This window comes from Hemitrygon akajei, chromosome 21, assembly GCF_048418815.1.
Source record: "Hemitrygon akajei chromosome 21, sHemAka1.3, whole genome shotgun sequence".
In the NCBI taxonomy this organism is placed as follows: Eukaryota; Metazoa; Chordata; class Chondrichthyes; order Myliobatiformes; family Dasyatidae; genus Hemitrygon; species Hemitrygon akajei.
In genome coordinates, this window is record NC_133144.1 from 24384066 (window position 1) to 24404591 (window position 20526).

The following is a 20526-nucleotide window of genomic DNA, read 5'->3' on the forward strand; positions in this document are numbered from 1 at the left end:
AGTGTGAGGTGGTTTTCTAAAAGGTAAAGGAAATGGTGACATCAGACACTATACTCACACATTATGATCCACATTGTCCAGTGAAGCTTGCCTGTAATGCCTCACCTTATGGTATTGGTGCAGTCATGCCACATGTTATGAGCGACAGAAGTTAACGCCCCATAGCCTTTAGATCATGTTCCCTTACCACTCCAGAGAAAAGTTACGTGCAGATTGACAGAGGCCTTGAGTCTGGTTTGGGGTGTAAAATATTTAAACCAGTACCTGTATGGGAGAGTGTTTAATCTTAGTACTGATCATTAACTACCGGTATCCATTTTCAATCCACAGAAGGGTGTTCTGATCCTCTGGCTCTGTTTCACCATTTTCCACTCCCACATCCCCTGCCTGCTGTCTGAGGTATTCTTTTAGCAGGTTGTCCTTAGGGGCCTTCTTCCTGACATACTCATGGATGTTTCGCATTTCTTCTTGGATTGTGGCCTTGACATTTCCAAGTCCCCGTCCTCCTTTATTCTGGCAGGAGTACAATCACTCAACATTGGACTTTTGGTGGAATCCTCTATGTATTGTTAGTAGTTTCCGAGTCTTGATGTCAGCGGCTTCCAATTTGTTCCTTGGCCAGCACACTATTCTGGCTAGGTATCTGATGACTGGTAGCGTGAATCTGTTGATGGCTCTGATCTTGTTCTTCACATGTGGCTGGCTCTTTAGAACCTATCTTGCTCTTTGGAGGTACTTGGATGTTGCAGCCTTCTTTGTGTCCTCATTGTGGCTTCCATGCACCTCCAGGAACCCCAGGTATTTGTAGTTGTTCTGTACATCTGGTATGTGGCCTTCAGGTACGTCAACTCCTTCAGAATTTATGAGTTTGCCTCTTTTCACTATCATCTGGCTGCACCTTCTCAGTCGAAATGGCATCCTGACATCTCTGCTGTACACTCTTGTCAGGTGGATTAGTGAGTCAATGTCTCTTTCATTTCTGGCATACAGATTGATGCCATCCAATTACAGGAGGTGGCTGATGGTCACTCCACTTTTGAACCTATACCCATATCCACTCTTTTGAGGCTGAGGGGATTCAAACCTATGCAGAACAGCAATAGGGTTAGTGTGTCACCCTGATATATTCCACATCTGATATTCACCTGTGTTACTGGTTTTGAGTTAACTTCTACCATTGTCTTCCAAGGGCTGTTGAGTTCTTGGTGAAGATCCTTAGTGTCTTGTTGACCTTGTACAGAGACAGGCATTCCAAGATCCATGTGTGGGGCACTGAGTCATATGCTTTTTGGTCATCGATCCAGGCTGTGCCTGGTCTTGGAGTCTTGTCTGACTGCTTTGTCTACCAGTAGTTAATGCTTAGAGCCTCTGGTACCATTACCAATTCCCCTCTGAGCAAGGCTCAGGAATTTACACACATGTTCCTTCAGCTTGGTGGCTATGATGTCTGATAGGAGCTTCCATGTTGTCGATAGGCAGGTTATAGGCTGGTAGTTTGATGGTGTTGCTCCTTTGTGAGGATCCTTCCTTGTGAGTACTGCCCTTTCTTGAGTTAACCAGTCAGGGTAGAAGAAAGCTTCCAGCAGCTGGTTTATTTCAGCTGTCAGCCTTGTATGTAATGCTGTTTGTTTCTTCAGGCAATAGGTGTGGACCATGTCAGGCCTTGGTGATGTCCAGTTCTTCATACTTGCTAACCCATTGCTGGACATTGATTGTTCTGATAGTGACTAGTTTTTCAGAGGCCTGCTTGTAGGTCTTTCAGGCATTGGGCACTGGTGTGATGTGATGCTTCTTTCTCCCATAAACTCTTCCAGTTCTCCTCAGTTGCTGTTTTGGTTGGTTCCAGTACTAGCATGTTGTTACTCTGGAACTGTGTGAATACTTTTCCTGATACTTTGGCAAAGAGTGTATTTACTTGCATGCCCACTGCTTCCTTAGTGTGCCTCTGTAGGCTGGCAACCAGAGCTGTTAACCATTGCTTGGCAGTTTCCAGTACTCTGAGCAGATGTGCTCAATGGCAGGAAGGACTTCCCCTGTAATGTACTGGCTGTATACACCATTTTTTGCAAGCTTTTCTATTCTTAGGCATTCCATACCAGACTATGATCCAACCAGTCAGAGTACTCTCCACTGAGAATCTATAGAAATTTGTCAAAGTTTTAAATGACATGCCAAATCTGTGCAAACATCTAAGAAAGTAGAAGCACTTATGTGCCTTTGTTGGGAATGGCACTTACAGTGGTGCTAAACCCTGTAGAATTTTCTCTATTTCTGCATAAGTATGGCCTAAAATGTGATCAGATCTTCATGCAGGTCCTAAATCTAGCTAAGGAGAATCCAATTTAAAAAATAACACAAAAAAATATACTTGTTCATTTATTTATTGGAAAAAATTATCCAATACTACATGTACTTGTTGGGAAAAGTATGTGAATCTCTAGGGTAATACATTCTACAAAAGCTATTTGGAGTCGGGTATTCCAATCAATGAGATGAGATTGGACATGTGGGTTGTAGAGGTGCCCTACCCTATAAAAAAGATACACAGTCAGGTTACAGACAAAGCCTGCTCTTCTTAAGAAAGATCTGTTTATGTGCACCATGCCTCAATCAAAACAACTTTCAGAGGACCTTAGAAGAAGAATTATAGAGATGCATGAAGCTGGAAAAGGCTACAAGAGCATTTTTACAAACCTGACTATTCGTCAGTCTGCAATTGTCTACAAATGGAGAAAACTCGGTACTGTTGCCATTCTCCCTAGAAGTGTATATCCTGCAAAGGTCACACCAAGTGCACAACATGCAATGCTGAAGGAAGTGAAAAGTAACCCAAGGGTAACAGCAAAAGACCCGCAGAAATCTTTGCAACTTGCTAAAGTTCATGTGTCAGCTATAAGAAAAACACTGAACAAGAATGGTGTTCATGGAAGCACACCACAGAGGAAACCACAGCTCTCCAATAAAAATACTGCTGCATGTTTCAAGTTTGCAAAAGACAACCTGGATGTTCTACAAAGCTTCTGGGAAAATGTTTTGTGGACAGATGAGATAAAAGTTGAACTTTCTGGCTGAAATGCTCTTTGCTATGTTTGGAGGAAAAAGGGCACTGCACACCAACACCAAAACCTCATCCTAACTATGAAGCATGGTGGAAGGAGCATCATGGTTTGGGGCTGCTTTACTGCTTCAGGGCCTGGACAGCTTATAATCGTTGAGGGTACAATGAATTCAAAATTGTATCAAGACATTTTACAGGAGAATGTCAGGGTAGCAGTCCATCACCTGAAGCTTAATGTAAGTTGGATGATGCAACAAGACAACGATCAGAAAGTAAATCAATAATAGAATGGTTTAAAAAGAAGAAAATCTGTGTTTTGGAATGGCTGAGTCATGACCTGACCTTAATCCTATAGGAGTGTTGTGGAAGGATCTGACACAAGCAGTTCATGCAAGGAAGCCCACCAACATCCCAGAGCTGAAGCAGTTTTGTAAGGAGGAATGGCCAAAAACTCCTCCAAGCTGACCAACAGTCACCCGAAATGTTTGGTTGAAGTTATTGCTGTACGGGGGGGGGGGGGGGGGGGTCACTCCAGTTACTGAAAACAAAGATTAAACATATATAACATACATTTTCCAACAAATTTCTCAATAAATAAGTGAGCAAGTATAATGTTTTTTGTGTTATTTAATTGGTTTCTCTTTAGTGTTAGGACTTACATGAAGATCTGATCACATTTTAGATCATATTTATGCAGAAATAACAGAAAAATTTACAGGCCTCACAAACATTCTAGCACTACTGTACATGCTGGTCCCAGGGCAGATCCTCTGGTAACGCCAAGAAATTTAAAGTTACTGACCTTCTCAATCTCCAATCCCCTAATGCAGACTGGTTCATGGGCCTCTGTTTTCTTCATTAAGCATTTAAATCCGACCATGTATTTTATAACTTTTGGGAAATAAACCAGAACAGTGTAAATTCATTAAGAACTAGAAGTAGTTGAATGCTTGTATACTCTGAGTGTTAATAAAGACTGAGATGTACGAAACTACACTTTATACATATCTTTGACCTGTCATTTTGGGTGCCACGGTACATAGCAGTTATATGATGCTACTACAGTTCAGGACGTTCCGGAGTCTGAAAATCAATTCTGTAAGGAATCTCTGTACATCCTCCCCCGTGGAACGCATGAGTTTTCTGCAGAAACGTACCAGGTAGGTTAACTGGTCATTGTAAATTGTCCTGTGCTTAGGTTACGATTAATCCAGTTTGTCAAGGGTTGCTGGGGTTGTGTGGCTCGAAGGGCCAACTCTGTGCAGTATCGTTAAAATTATGTATCGCTAAAATAGAAGCAAGAGGATCAAAACACTGCTGTTAGTCAGCCCATCTGCTGTATATATTGCCAGCTTTTATCGTTACACTAATCATTAATGAAACATCTAATCAAAATGTGTTCTGTAAATCTAACAGCAGAACATCCACTGGCAATGTTTCATGCACAGAACACATTACTTCTTCCAAGAACTCCAATAGCTGGTGGACTGTAACTTCCCTTTCTCAAAACCACATTGACTTTGTCTGTAGCCTTGAGTTTTTTTTGTGTATTTCCCTGCTATAATTACTGTAGTAAAATATTCTCACATTTTCCCTGTATGTGGCCTGCAGTTCCTCTCCCCCTCTTTTGTTTTGAATAAATAAATTATATTAATTAATTATCAATCTAATGGAAGCTTTTCTGGATCAAATTAATTTTGGAAAATTAAAATGAATGCATTGGATATTTCACTGGATACTTTCTTTAATACCATAGGTTCAAGCTCATCAGGATCTGGCAATCTGACAGTCTGTGGTTCCAAGTTTGTTAACAATTACCCCTTATTTTCCTGAGTTCTTCCATCCTACACAATTCCAATTTACATCAATTTTTGGGGTTTTATTCTATAATGAAGACATGCAAATGATCTGGTTAATTCATTTGTAATCTCACTGTTCTACATTATTAATCAGAAGGAGGCTTCCTTACCCAAATTATACCTGATTATTCCACTATCATAAAACTAGGGTCAAAAATTGCACAAGTTTTAAATTATTTCAGTTTCTAATCAGTTAATGTCAAATAGATAATAAATTTAGTTAGGTTACATAACTCTCAACTCTTATGCTGTTGGTGGCTATCTCAATACCAGATTTTAATCTCATTTTCATATCAGGGAGTGCAACAGCTGTAAGCAACACAAGGGGTTGCAAACATAGGAAGTTATATCTTCAGTTTTTCCATTAAATGTCCCCCAGCTTGGTTGGAAGGTCGGTTGATATATAATACAAACCAAGTTCATTCAAGTATCCATTAGAGGAAAAATACAACACACACCCAATATGTCAACACTTACACCATAAACCTATAAGGAAAATCATCCAGATTTGTGTGTGTTTTCAACTTGTACAGATCTAGTTTGTGTAGGTTGCAATTGAGAATTCTATTTAAACTGCCAACATTACCCTGACAGAAAATGTTCCATTACTTGTTAAAACCTTTGTTGATTTGTCTAAATATTAGACAATATAAGCAGGTGCATTTTTTAAGTGTCATTACTTTCTACAATTCACTGGAAACAAAATTATACAGCACCTAGTTGTATTTGCAGTGCTTCTATAGCCAATGGTTTTCTGAAGTGGCAGACAGAGCAGCCCACTTGTAAAAGCTTTTACATTCAGACCCCGCTTAATGCTAAAGATGCGTTCCTTGGAGGTGGAGTGCTATGTAAATCAGCATTATGTGGGGTCATTATAATGCTATGTAAATAGACATGTAGGCCTGATAAAAAAAATTCAAACCCAAAATATATTATTTTATGTATACATGGTAATTTATGTAGTACCAAACACACAAATAGGCCTAACCTGTACATTAATGGAGCAGCAACACATCGTATCAGCAGTGGAGGGAAGCAGGTGGTATCCCTCTTAGAGGAGGGATCAGGCTGTGAGTACTCCTCTAACTTTGGCTTCTTCAAGTAGGCATCGAGATTTGACTGCTTTTTCTTAAGTTTCCTCTCAAGAAGCTGTTCTCAGTAGCAGAAAATCACATTGAGATCACCTCCCTTTGCCTGCTTCGCTCCCAGTCAGGGTCATTATCAATGATCTGGTCCATGATCTGTATGGATAGTGGTGATGCTACTGCTGAGGAATTTTGTGGTGAGGTTTCTTGCTGGTGTTTCCTCTTCTACATCCAAGTCCTCAGATTCACCCAGGATGCGTTGTCCGGCCAGTTCTCCAAGCTCTTCGTTATAAAGGTTATAAAGGTTACATGCAGTAACTCTTCAACATCGCCATCATTAACATTCCCTAATCCCGCTTCATAGGTCATTTTTTTGATGTTTGGATGACCGGTTCTGCCTGAAATCCTAGGATGTCATTATGTGTTTCTGGCCATAGCTTCTTCCACACTCAATTCATGCAGGTCTGATGTTGTCTACAGCTTTCATGACATTCCAGCTTTTCCAAAATTACCATGGACGGTTTGTCTTGACCTTTTGTTTCCTCTACAAGTTGTTTGAATGTGCAACAAAGGTAGTAGGCTTTAAAATTCGCTATCACTCTTTGATCCATTGGCTGGAGTAATGAAGTGGTGTTGGGTGGAAAGTAAACCATTTCTGCAGCAATGCAGATCCAAAGCATTTCAAGATTCTCAGGGTGGCCTGAGGCAGTATCAAGCACAAACTATGCCTTAGGTACAAGGTTATGCCCCTCACTATACCACTTTACAGCTGGGATTCTTTTCCCATTCTTTTCCAAAATAGGCCCATTTTAACAACACTGAGACAAGCTCAGGAGGATAATCTACTTTTAATTATGGCATTCAGTGTTGCAGGAAAATCCTGGACTGCTTTGCTGTCGGCACTAACTGTTTCACCAGAGACATGTATGCTATGGAGGTTTACTGCACTGTTTAAATATATCAAACCAATATATCAAACTGGCTATTAATATTACTTACATATCTCCTTTTTGAATATGATTGAAGGTGCTTCTTGCTTTTTCCAAAATTATCACTTGGCTTAGGGGCTTGCTTCGTTGTGTTTGGCTATCCACCCATATATTTAGTCTACTTTCCAAACTTTTCAAGCAAATGTCTCCTTGAACAAGTCACCTTCATTGATGATAACTTCTGAGGTCATCATTCCAGAAGCTTTTATTTTGTCTGCATTTTTTATAATTGTTCTGATAGTCAATGTAGCCAGTTTCAAAGAGGTGCTAACTTCAACCTGATGCTCACCAGCTGCCAAATGCCATATCACTTGCAGTTTCACATCCATATCAATGTATTTCCTGGACATTTTAGATGTACAACCCTCACTGGAAGTTGCAGGCCTTTTTCCAGACATTATGGGTGAAAAAATGGAATAAGTTGGCCAGGGAGCAAGAACATTTACAGGGAAGGCAGAGTGTGAACTAATACATAATTGCTTTGAGTGGCTCAGAGCATATGTAAAGCACTCTCATTGGCTGATTGAAGGTTTACTGTAATGGCAGCCGCTCTTGAGAAGTTTTAAGTGTTGTTAGAATGAATTTTGTTATTTTAACTATTTCAATAAAGAACTGAATAACCACGATGTAATGATCAGTGCTATGTGGGGTAGCGTTATGCGGGGTCTGAGTGTATAGTGCAAAAGTCATCATCTTGGTTCCAGGTTTCCGTTGATCTTTTTTCCGTCATTATAAGCAGCAAATATAAACAAATGTTTTTTGCAATGCCACTGGAGATGAAAGACAGAAATACTTCTTGTTTCATTTCCTTCGCAAACTGCCTGTATATATTTATATAAAAACCCACTGAGTCAGAAAATCTAAATCTAGATAAGGAAGCTTGGTTCCTGATTTGAATCCAGTTCATAATTCTTTAAATAATAACTATTGCACATCATTGTGCCCTTAGGATTCATACATTAAGTATAAAAGACCATTATTACAGACCCGCACCACCCAATACATGCCCTCTTTTCATTACCCTGGGGGAAGGAGGTACAGAAGCCTGAAGACACACACTCAATGTTTTAGGAACAGCTTCTTTCTTTTTCTCCACCATCAGATTTCTAAACAGTCCATGAACTCATAAACACCACCTCACTATTTTGCTCTCTTTTTACACTACTTAATTATTTTTTAAATATTTCTTATTGTAACTTAATGTATTGCACTGTATTGCTGCCATAAAACAACAAATTACATGAAACATCAGTGATAAAAAATATGGTTTTGTTTCTGAAAACTAGAAAAAAAATGGAGTTAAGAAAACAGAAGGAAAGTGAATTGGACACATTTAAGTTTATCAAAGGGTATGAACGAGATTCAGTGAGTAAAGCTTCTCCTGAAGGAAGAATTACAGAATTCAGCTGGTTCTCAATGAAGGGGAGGCAATCACTTAGTGAACAATATAACCACCTCGTTTAGTCTCTGTAGACCATAAGGCACAGGAACAGAAATAGGCCATTCATCCCTTCGAGTCTGGTCTGCCATTCCATCATGGCTGATTTATCATCCCTCTCAGACCCACTCTCCTGCCTTCTCCTGGCGCTGTAATTAATCAAGAACCTATTAACTTCCGCTTTAAATATAAATAACTTGGCCTCCACAGCTGTCTTATAGCAATGAATTCTACAGATTCACCCACTCTCTGGCTAAAGACACACCTTCTCATCTCTGTTCTAAAGGAATGCCCTTGTATTCTTGGGCTCTGGCCCTACAGTTCCCTACTGTAGGATATGCTCGGAGATCAAAACTACATAATCATCTACATGCATTATATTAGGAATGGCACTATTCAAGTATGTTGACATATAAACTTTTTGAAAGGAAGTCTATTCCATAAACCCAAATGTGGGCATAGAACTAGCCTGTTATTGAGTTTTATCAATCTGTGTCCAAAATATTTCTGGGCAATTGTCTTAGACTGAAGGAATTGGTCCTAAAGAGTAGCAGAGCAAGACGGAGTCCCTCAAGAACTCTAGTGATCAATACGTTTTTTAGAATTAACCTAACAAGCTAACTTACAAGTAACCAAATTTCAGATCAGAGATTGGAACAATTAAATGAACAAGAAAGAAGAGAAAAGTCTAAACCATCAGCAAGTACTAAATTAACAAGCTCAAAAGGGAAAGGTGCACATAGCTAAGAGTTTTCTCACTTTCCTGGTTCGGATGAAGTTTATTGGTCCTACAGTTAATAGTTATGCAATATGACAACTGGCCCTTTGACCCAGCTAGTCTGTATTAACCAAACTGCCACCTGAATTAGTCCTAGTTTGCTGCATTTTTCTATATATGAATGTATCCAAATGAATTGGAAGTGTTGTAATTGTGCTCATCCATATTGCTTCCACAGTCAGCTCATTCCATTTACTCAGGTCCCCCCCCCCCCCCCACCCCACTTTGAACCTATGCCTACTAGTTTTAGACTCCCTTCAACTGGGAAGAAATGCAAGTGCCACCATGTTATTCTTCAGAAGCATTCTTATAAACCTCCTCTGGGCCTAATAAATAATGCATATGGTTTTCCAGAGTTTCTCCTACTGTCTAGAATAGTCATCTGTGATTAAGTGTTATCCTAAAACTAACTTCAATGACCTAGTGCAAAAGTTCTCCCTATGCCCAAGCACACCAGGTTAAATGCGCTCTTATTTTCTTAGGACACGAGAAAAAAAAGAGTTAAGTGGCCCTTGCCTGCCTCAAGTTCATTACAGGTCAAGTTAGGAGCCCAATCGTGTACTCCCTTTCAATTCTGATGTAGGTTCTAGGAAATGTGAAGGAACTTGCGCTTTGGAATTACAATGAAATTCAGCTGGGTATCAGTCCTTGAGAGGAATATACAATGGGAGAACAGGATACTTCTGGATGATGTCCCCTGGAGAATTCTTAGACTTACCATTACACTTCCTAGAATTCAAGAAAAAAAAAGCCCTGAACAGATAGAAAGTAGATGTGAAATATTGGCCAGGCATTGTTGAGAGTTAAAATACACTTCAGAATGGTGAACTGTTTGCCGGGATTTTAAATCACTTAGCGCTGTTGCAGGTAGAAGCCAGTTTCTTACAATGAATAATCAAGGTTTGGATGTTCAAGCCAAAATTTAGTGAAGAACAACATTACATATTTGTTCCCTTAAGTGCATTCAACTGAGAAAGAACTAGGCCCAAGAGTAGCTTTTGAAAGGTTCTGGTGCTTTGTTGTTCCCCTGAATGGTGAAAATTTATAGTACGATAATATATAACAATAAACTTTTCTGATACCACTAGAAAATGACATTAATCATTATTCAAGACCCATTTTGAAGGTATTAGCAATAAGCTGACTATGATGAAGTGTCAAAAGTAGGACCGTTCAGTGAACATGAGCTAAGGTTGGAGGCTGCCTGAATAGAGAATAGTCAGCACAGTGGAGAAAGAGAATATGATCCTAAATATTCTAAAGCAGGAGCTAGTATGGGGAGGGGGGCAGGGGGAAAGCTGGGAAAGCTTCTAAAAAAAGAGGCAAGCTTTGTGGATCGTGTTGGTGCAATTCATGTATGGACGTGGTGGCCTGAAGGACCTGTTTCTGTGCTGTACAAATCTATGACTTTATGTAAGAGCTTCATTATGAGCCTCTGCTTTGCTATTACCATCAATGGCCATAATGATCAATTAGGATCTTTTCATTATTCAGGTCCAGCCAGCTCATCGCCAGGCAATTTCACAGAGCTCATTCATCTGATGTAGCTACTTGCAGAGTAGGTATATATTAATACAGTTGAATGTTTAATTACCAGATAACAAATATTTTATTGTTTGTAGCAAATTAGATCAGAAAGACTATATTATCTAACCAGTGATTGCATTGCAAGGAAGAAACAAAAATCATAACTTGGTTCAGCAAGACACTAATTTAAAGTTTTTGTAAAGATTGATTATGCTTGGAAAGGGTCAAGTTCATAGGTCTTAGAGAGATACAACACAGAAACAGGTACTTTACCACACTGAGTCCATGCCAACCATCAAATACCTACTAATCCTACAGTAGCTCCATTTAATTCTCCCCAAATTCCCACCAACTCTCTCCAAATTCCACCACTCAGCTACACACTAGGGTAATTTACAGTGGCCATTTTTTCCCTATGTGAATATGTCCATCTGCAATTGGACACTATGGCAGGATGACTCTGATGAATTGTCGCACAAGCAAAGTAGATAAAGAAAGCAAAGTCTGAGTCTCTATATCAGAAGTTAAGGAGTTTAATGAAATGCTTTAAAGAGGGTAAGTCTCTGCTACAGAGTGGGAATCATCCACATAGGAGCATCTAACAATCAACAATGGTGATGAAGACTATCTAACACTTCACGTGTGAATCTGCTGGGGTTTTCTATTGTGTCCAGTGCTCCTGATGCAGTGCCATCAACATTGGTCAGACCCATTATAAATTTGGGGATGGCTTCATCCAGTACCTCCACTCCATCCACCAAAAGCTGAACTTACGGATGGCCAGATATTTTAACTCCAATTCCCATTTCCGTTCCGACATGTCGGTCCATGGCCTCCTCTTGTGCCATTATGAACCCTCAGTGTGGAAGAGCAACACCTGACATTCCGTCTCGGTAGCCTCCAACCTGAATATTGATTTCTTCCAGTTTAAAAATAAAATTTCTTTCCCTTCCCCTCTTCTTCTATTCCCCACTCTTTACTCTGACCTCTTCTCACCTGCATATCACCTCTCCCTGGGTCACCTTCTCTTTCCTTTTCTCCTAAGGTCCACTCTCTAATCCTATTAGATTCCTTCTTCTCCAGCCCTTTACCATTCCTACCCACCTGACTTCACCTATCATCTTCTAGCTATCTTCCTCCCCTCTCCCTACCTTTTTATTCTAGCATCTTCCCTCTTCTTTTCCAGTCCTGAAGGAGGATCTTGGCCTGAAACTTTATTCTGCTTGACCTGCTGAGTTCCTGCATTTTGTGCTGATGTTTTGTGTTTCTAGTGTCTGCAGAATTTCTCGTGTTTATAACCTGTGTACTGTGCCAGCTGAGGGCAAAGAATTGCCCAGGACATTAGAAGGATGGCAGAAGGAATGGGGTGGGTTGAAACAGATTCATTATTCTTCTAGACCAACAGAAACTTCTGGGTAGGTGGACCTCACTGTTAACATGTCATGTCATAGTGATTTGTGAATACAAGAGTTCAAAACTCTTAAAGAAGACAAAGAACTGAAAATGTGTATACCAACTATGTGGTTAATTCTTGAGTGCAAGAAGGAACTAGACCAAGATAAGAAATAACAGACACCAGATGTCAGCGGTCTGGCTCCAAGAATAATAAGCAGGCTGTGGGAACTCGTCACAGCAAGTTACAAGAAGCCAGTGGTAAGGAAAACCACTGCTGTTGGACAAGAGGACTCTGCAGTAATCAAAGCTACAGAACGCCCAGTTAATGTAGGCATCAAATTGAGTGAATACAAGTCAATGCTGTGTGGTGTTAGTGAATGTAGGTTATGTGAATGAACTTCAAAGTTCAAAGTAAATTTATTATCGTATACTTATACTGAATACCACTATATATTAATAAGATTCAATTTCTTGCAGGTATCCACAGTAGAACAAAGAAATACTGTACAATCAATGAAAAACTACACAAAGACTGGCAAACAACTAACGTGTAAAAGAAGAAATTGCAAATAAAAACTAATAAATCTATAAATCTACAACACGAGTTGTAGTTTTTTTAATCTAGGTGAATCCATAGGTTGAGGAATGAGTTCATTATTGAGGTGAGTGAAGTTATCCACACTGGCTCAGGAGCCTGATGGTTGAAGGGTAATAATTGTTCCTGAACCTGGCTGTGTGGAACAGAAGGTTACTGAACCTTCCTTCTGATGGCAGTAGCTAGAAAAGAGCATAAAATTCACTCTTATGAACTTGAATGGAACAGGATAGTGGGTGTGTGTGTTAAGGATTATTGATCAAATATTATTGAATGATTAGTAGTGCATCAGGTGTTAGTGTGCAGTGAGCTCAGATCTTGTCCTGCAAGCAGTATTATTTGATTTAAAACAACGCACAAAAAACCCAGAGGAACTGAGTGGGCCAGGCAGCATCTAGGGAAGAAAATGCACAGTCAACATTTCAGGTTGAGAGCCTTAATCAGTTCAAAGTTCAAAAAACATTTATTATCAAAGTATGTATACATTATACAACCTTAAGATTAGTCTCCTAACAGGCAGCCACGAAACAAAGAAACCCAAAAAACACATATAAAAAAGGACCATACACCCAATGTGCAGAGAGAAAAAGAACACACGTCCATAAGGCCCATAAAAAAAATGGAAGAACTGGTTTAAAAAAGACCATTGAGCACCGAGTGTGCAGAGAGAAAATAAACACATCATGCAAACAATAGCTGCAAGCAAATAGTGAGCTGAAATGAAGTCTGCAAAAAGAGTCCTACAGTTCAGAACTCAGATAGGAGAAAAACTTTGTCTACCTTGAAGAGTTTTTGCCATAAAGCAGCTAAATGGAGACACAAGAGACTGCAGACGCTGGAAATCGGGAGCAAAATACAAAGGAGCTAAAGGAACTCAGTGGATCATTGAAAGGAAATGGACAGTTAACACTCTCAGTCAAGACCCTTCATCGTGACTTATTAAATTTAAAGCACCTGATGTTTAGTTAAGATATAGTTACAGTACTAATAAAGAAATTGTTCATCTTGGTGCAATTTGATTTAGAACAAGTAAAATTTAAAATTCCAGTGATATTTGCAATGCTCTCAGAAAGAGCAAGAGAGACTAAGTAAATGCTTTCAGAATGAGCTGGATGCCATCAAAACTGAACAGCCTCCTTTTGTTGCATCATTCTGCACATTTGAACAGTTAGATCTGGTTGAATGGACAAACAATTAGCTTACAGATTTAAAAGGGTGACCAACCCGGCTGCAAGTGATACGTTTGCTTGGTCAAATAACAGTAAAGCGATGAAAATTCCAGATCTTAAAATGAGTAAGCCAGTTTGCATGGTCAACACCGAGGTCCAGGATAACAGTAGCTGGGTAGACACAGCCCTCTTCTGGCAGAGACCTGTCATTGCAATATTACAAGGAGAAGGGTAAGTAAAAAAATCAGGTAATCAGACACAGGAAATCTGCAGATGCTGGAAATTCAAGTAACACACACAAAATGCTGGTGGAATGCAGCAGGCCAGGCAGCATCTATAGGAAGAAGTACAGTCAACATTTTGGACCGCAACGCTTTGTCAGTCCTGACAAAGGGTCTTGGCCCAAAACATCAACTGTACTTCTTCCTGTAGAGGTTGTAATCAGAATCAGGTTTATTGTTCAAATTCACGTTTATTGTCACTGAACCAAATACATGTACACGGCTAAACAAAACAATGCTCCTCTGGGACCAAGGTGCTAAACACTACATATTTTTATGTATCACATACATAGTAATAATAATAATATTAACAGGTAATAAATTCATATATTTTGTAGATGTACAAACTGACATAAAGTGTATATATGATATATAGCTAAATATACAACAGTATAATGCTACTGGCACTGTCATAAATAATGTGTATTGGGTGGCAGTAGGGTATTCATAAGTCTCACAGTCTTGTTCTTATACTGGGGTATCTCCTGCCTGACGGTAGGAAGTCAAAGAGATTGTGGAAAGGATGGGAAGGGTCTTTGACAATATCGAGGATTCTACGAATGCAGCAGTTTTGGTATATGTCTTGGATGGTGGGGAGGAAGAGAGAGGCCCTGATGATTCTCTCAGCAATCTTCACAATGCAATCCACTGCATGATCTTGCCTTGAAATTCCCATACCAGATGGTGTTACAGCTGGTCAGGACACTTGTGGTAGAATGTGGTTAGAAAGAGAGTTCTAACCACAGCTCCTATACCTCTTCCCTGATGGCAGTACTGAGAAGAAAGCATGTCTGGGATGGTGAGGGTCCTTAATGAGGGATGCTCCCTTCTTGAGGCACTTTCTTTTGAAGATATTCTTGATGGTGGGCAGATGAGTGCCGCAATGGAGCTGGCTGAGTCTACAACCTTCTGAAGCCTCTTACAATCCTGAGCACCGGCACCTTCATACTAGACAATGATGCAGACAGTCAGAATGCTCTTTGGTCATTAGCATAATCATTTTCTGTAGAAGTAGTGTGTTCTGCTGGCAGGGGGTGCTTAGGAATGTGTGTGTCATCCAATCAGGAGGGTGGAACTGGGAGAAGGCTCTAGAGAATGTTGAGTGAACAGCTTTTATGACAGACACTGAGGTGGGTTGAGGTTTTTTTCAGTGGGAGATAGAGAGAGAAATTCAAGAAAATCAGCTGCAGGGTTCGATCTGGCGGGAATGCATGATCCAATGGAGCCCAAGAGGGGAACCTTTACCAGGGACCGGTGAATAGGAGTTAGTGCACCAAGTACATTGAAAGCAATGGCTTTTGGAAGATTTGAGCTCCGCCTATGTACATTTGACTGTTTAATTACAATGGGCCTTTTTTGTTTTTTCCCCTTGCTTTTCTCTTATAACTCTTTGGTTAATTTAACATTCATAAGTATACGTTCTTTATAATTGCATGCAGTGTAAAATTTTTTATCCCTGCCGAAAAGCAGTTGCAGGGGGCAGTAAATCACACAGCCTTCCCACAAACCGGGGTTTGGGTGGGCGAGACATCCCAACCTCACGGGTTTGGCGGGACCAAAGTCATATACACCCTCGACTTTCAGAGCCTGACAAAGGTGGTTTCCTCGCTGTGGAGTGCAGTGGCTGTTAGAGAGGTGCCAGCAAGCCGCACTTCCATAGATCCCCAGTAAAAAGAGGGTTTCATTTACAAGACAGGTGATACCAGCCATTATCAATACTCTTCAGAGATTGTCTGCCAGGTGTCAGTGGTTGCATAATGAGGACTTGTGATATGCACCAACTGTTCATACAACCACCTACAACCAGATCCCATGGCTTCACGTGACCCTGATCAGGTGCTTGAGCTGATGTTATACCTTGCCCAAGGTGAGCTGCAGGCTAGTGGAGAGAAAGAGAGCTTTAAACCTTCTTTGGTTGGATCAGATCTCCAACCCTCTCTCCACAGTACATCTGCCCATTGTGATTCAATGTTGTAAAACAATAAAACATGAAAACTTCCATGGGGGGTGTGTGTGAATTTTTATAGGCACTGAATGAAACCAAATAGTACTAGAAGTTAGCAAATAAAATGAGAAGTGGAATCAGGAAGGAAATTGTAAAAATAATGGTACCGGAACAGAAAGAACATATAGCCGTTTCTAAAGTGGGTGCGCTTTTTTTGTAAAGCCAATAGATTGTCTGCAATAGTCGACATGGTTTTTTAATCAAGGATCTACTTTACTTGCCATATACATTTACATGTATTAGGAATTTTATGTTGTGTTTTAGGAGACATGCAACAAAAAATAACATTCAACAATATTAAGAATAAAGAATTATATAAAAATAAATTTAAATGTTAAAGTAATAATACTTTAACATTTAAATTTAAATACTCCCCACTGAACATCAACGGCTCCTCGGTAGAGATCGTTAAGAGTACCAAATTGCTTGGTGTTCACCTGGCGGAGAATCTCACCTGGTCCCTCAACACCAGGTCCATAGTAGCAAAGAAAGCCCAGCAGCGTCTCTACTTCCTGCGAAGGCTGAGGAAAGTCCATTTCCCACCCCCCATCCTCACCACATTCTACAGGGGTTGTATTGAGAGTATCCTGAGCAGCTGCATCACCGCCTCGTTCGGAAATTGCACCATCTCAGATCGCAAGACCCTGCAGCGGATAGTGAGGTCAGCTGAGATCATCGGGGTCTCTCTTCCCGCCATTACGGACATTTACACTACACGCTGTACTCGCAAAGCAACCAACACTATGAAGGACCCCACGCACCCCTCATACAAACTCTTCTCCCTCCTGCCGTCTGGGAAAAGGCACCAAAGCATTCGGGCTCTCACGACCAGACTATGTAACAGTTTCTTCCCCCAAGCTATCAGACTCCTCAATACCCAGAGCCTGGACTGACACCTTACTACCCTATTGTCTTGTTTATTATTTATTATAATGCCTGCACTGTTCTGTGCACTTTATGCAGTCCTGGGTAGGTCTGTAGTCTAGTGTTTTTTTCTGTGTTGTTTTTTACGTAGTTCATTTTAGATTTTGTACTGTGTCATGTGACACCATGGTCCTGAAAAAACATCTCATTTTTATTATGTACTGTACCAGCAGTTATGTTCGAAATGACAATAAAAAGTGACTTGACTTGACTTGATCAATCAATTATTTTTAGTTACTTTATAATGCAACTTATTGCTATAATTTCAGAAAGGAATGTGAGAGTATTAAAGAATTTTTTTTACTGAATATGCATGAATTTCACATAAACAAGAAGACTAGTATTAGTATTACTGTCACATCTACCAGATACAGTCAAAAACTTTGTTTGCAGGCCATCCAAGCAGATCATGCCATACATACAGTAAATACTGCAAGCAAAAGGGACTGAAGATCTGTTTAAGCTCCCAGTGCCTCTTGGTGATTACTGTTCTGTTTCTCTCGCCTTTGCAGACTCCTTGGAAACTGAGTTTATTTAGACTCCTGTTATAATTGGCTTCAATTTGCTTCACTTTCTAAAACACCACAGAATATTTTCAATACAAGATTACCAAACAGTTCCCACTTGGTGGTCTAGATTAGCCACTAAAGAATGTCAAGTTGAAGATTTCCTTCAATTGGCTACCATTCTATATAATTTGGTATTAAACCAACTCACTTCTAAAACTAAAAAAACTTATAAAACCTTTTTCTGAAAAACCAGAAAAATTCTGCTGGTAATCCAACACAAAAACAGAATAAACTGGAAATACTCAGCAGGTCAAGCTGCATCTGTGAGAAACAGAGTTAATGTTTCAGGTCAAAGACTCTTCAAGGACAGCTTCTATCCCAGTGTAAACCTTTCTGGTTAAGATGGCACTACCAAACATGTGCAACAGCTCTTTGGTAGTTTAAAAGATAAGAAATCCAACAAAAAATTACCAAAAATACTTTTTCTGAGGTAATTTATGTTAAATTATTGCTGCAAACATTGAAGGGAGGAGCTACGGTGAGGCAAGTTTGGGTCATGAGCCAAGATGATTTGGTGCAGAATTGTTGTATATGGAGTTATGTTGCCTGTATGACTGGCCCAGGTGCAAGGTTGGATCACTCTGGGCACCGAGAGGAGAAGCCGGAGCCCAGGCAGAGCAGATATGGTGCCCGTACAACTGGCCCAGGTGTGAGGTTGGATTGCTCTGGGCAATGAGCTGATTTGAAGAACTTAAGAGCAGCTGCAGGCTGGGAGATGAAATCTGGGCCCAGAGTGTGTCACTAGGTGGCATGATCTAGGACTAGAGCCTTTCGCTGCAGCAGTGTCCGATACGGTGTTTAGACAATATAAATGCTAGCCCAGATCGGAGGCAAGAGCCGATTATGTTCACTGTCTGCTATTTGGTCAATTTAAACGCTGTCCCAGGTAGACTGAAAATACAGGGTGTTGGGATCTGGGAGCAGAGTGTTTTTGCTCATTCTCCTTGATGGACACTCCACTCTCCATGCGGGCTGTTCTGGGGTTCAGATCTGAGGACTCAGTTTTGGTTTGGAATGCTGCTGTTCACTTCATTTGTTTGCACAATTTGTATTTTTTCCCTTTCTCTTATGCATTGAGTTGTTCCTTTTTATTTTTATTGTTTTTTTCAAATTGGGTTGTTTTGGGTTTCTTGCTTTGTGGCTAACTGTGAGCAAGCAAATCTCAAGATTGTATAATTTATATATTCTTTGATAACGTTCTTGAATTTGGAATCTTGAATCCTATCAACCTCTTGCATGGACCCCTCACGTGTTTAAGGGAGGATTTCTTAATCTCCCAATCTATCTCGTTGTGGCCCTTGCACTTTATTTGTCTAGCCTGCACTGTACTTTCTTTGTAACTGCAATACTATATTCTGTATTCAGTTTTCTTTTCACTTCCTCAATGTACTTGTATCTGCTTGGGAAAAAATCTTTTCACTGTTTCTCAGAACATGTATATGCATTAATTTATTATTAATAATTATAATCAATATGTATAATACAGGCAGTTCCCGGGTTACAAACGAGTTCCATTCCTGAATCCGTCTTTAAGTTAGATTTGTACGTAAGTCGGAACAGGTACATCTGGTATTATTTAGCGTCAGTTAGTCAAACGTTTGTCTTGGTATATAGTATATATTTTACCTTTCTATGCATATAAAACACTTAAGAAACATATGTATTTCGATAATTGAACCACTGCGTTGCTTAGTAATAATTGTAGCTTTCACTGGGGCAGGGCCTTTCACATGCTCCATTATTCTCACTTTATCCTTTACCTGTATCCTTTAAAATTGTTCCAATCGTTGACTGACTGTAGCCAAATGCTTTTCCAATGACTGATGGCATTTCACCTCTTTCCGATTGCTTTATTATTTCCATTTCATTTTCAATCACGATCGTTTTCCATCAAGGGAACAGAAAACTACAGATTCAGCAGCAGCCGTGGGTCCTCTGTTCCCCGGAGTCCCAAAATCCACCCGCACTGAGAAAGGTTAAATGGGACACATGGGGGCGGTGCTGACTGGAAAAGGGGGAGTCAGGGTGAATCTTGCTAAGAAATATTTAAGCCGAATACAAAGTTACACACTCAAAACAGTGTTAACGGCAATGACTTAAAATGGCGGACGGCATCGGGATCCGACTTAAAATGGTAGATAGCGTCATGATCCGACTTAAAATGGCGGGCGGCGTTCTCCTCCCTCCATTTGTAAGTCGGACGTTTGTAACTCAGGGACTACCTGTATACCAATATCACCTTCAACAAATCACTGACCAATGTGATGGACAGCAAAATGCAACTGTGCAGAAGTTCCTTAAGTGCACTGTTCTGCTTCCCTGATTGGTCAGACTCAGTGTTGGTGTTGCAGTGGAGGATGGTTACAGTGATGATTAACTCTGAGCTGCTGCTATTTTGAAATGGAAATTTCTTTATTTGCCATTGTAAAATAGTTCAATGCAGACTGTATTACTTTTGCAAAGGTTTTAATCCAACACTGGACTTTCTGGGAAAATCGTTGGATAATCTGATCAACCATTCTAGTTAGTCACCCCCATCCCCCTCTATCTGTTAGCCCTATCACTGCACTGTAAACATTTTTATAATGCTATTTTCATTGGTAATACATGCTGGTATTTATATTTATGCACAATTTATTAATTACACATTTTATTATACCACTCTGAGGTAGTGAGTCTACTAGCTGTGTCAGTGTGCAATGTGTATAACAACATTTAAAACACTCTTTATTCTTTCTTATTTTGGAAAAATAATATATTTATGGATCACGTATTGCAGAATTTTCTAAAAAATGAAAAGACTCATTTAAATGCTCATCGCCTGTTCAGGTCCCAACTTAAAACAGGCCACTTA

The 20526-nt window shown here is 40.0% G+C and overlaps 1 protein-coding gene across 4 annotated transcripts in view; it reads right to left on the reverse strand.

Annotated features, from left to right (window-relative positions):
* ppcdc (phosphopantothenoylcysteine decarboxylase) overlaps positions 1 to 20526 on the reverse strand; it is an 89784-nt gene that overhangs the window by 40392 nt on the left and 28866 nt on the right. The window lies entirely within an intron of this gene.